Below are 713 nucleotides of genomic sequence, written 5' to 3' on the forward strand. Positions count from 1 at the left end.
ATTTTCTACTATGTTTTAACATAAAGTTCTTTTAACATTTAAGAATACATTGTCAGGTTAAAGAAATTGAAATCAAAAGATTTACCTTTTCCCTTGTCTTGAAATCTATTGACTTTGGAAAGAGGGCCTGCTCTTCCCCTCCCCCAGTGCCTGTCCCCTGAAAGGTTAGATAAAGAAATGTCTGTGGCTCTGAGAACTACCAACACATGTATAGGGTGTCCCAAAATTCACACAAGAAGTAATTTTGATAGAAAACACAGGTTTATATTTAAAAATTGTAAATTTTTTATTGATTCATAAAGTATACAGTATAGGGTTATGTATGGAATAGGATATCGGGTAAATGGCCTCCACGGCTTTGCTGGCACATACGCACTCTTTTGTTATTGCCTGAGCAGCCGCATTTTCAAAGAAGAATGGTCTGATGATGCTTCCAGCCCAAAATCTGCATGAAACAGTGACACGTTGTGGATGCATTTGTTTCTCAACAATCACTCGTGGATTTTCTGAACCCCAAATCCGACAATTTTGTCGATTAACCAAGCCATCAAGATGCAAATGAGCCTCATCGAAATTCAGCCACATTTATGCAAAACGGTCATGGAAAATTTCAACAAAAGAGTGCATAAGTGCCAGCAAAGCCATGGAGGCCATTTACCCGATACGCTATTCCATATATAACTCTATACTGTATACCTTATGAATCATTTTGC

The sequence above is a fragment of the Myotis davidii genome, unplaced genomic scaffold (assembly GCF_000327345.1).
Source record: "Myotis davidii unplaced genomic scaffold, ASM32734v1 scaffold796, whole genome shotgun sequence".
In the NCBI taxonomy this organism is placed as follows: domain Eukaryota; kingdom Metazoa; phylum Chordata; class Mammalia; order Chiroptera; family Vespertilionidae; genus Myotis; species Myotis davidii.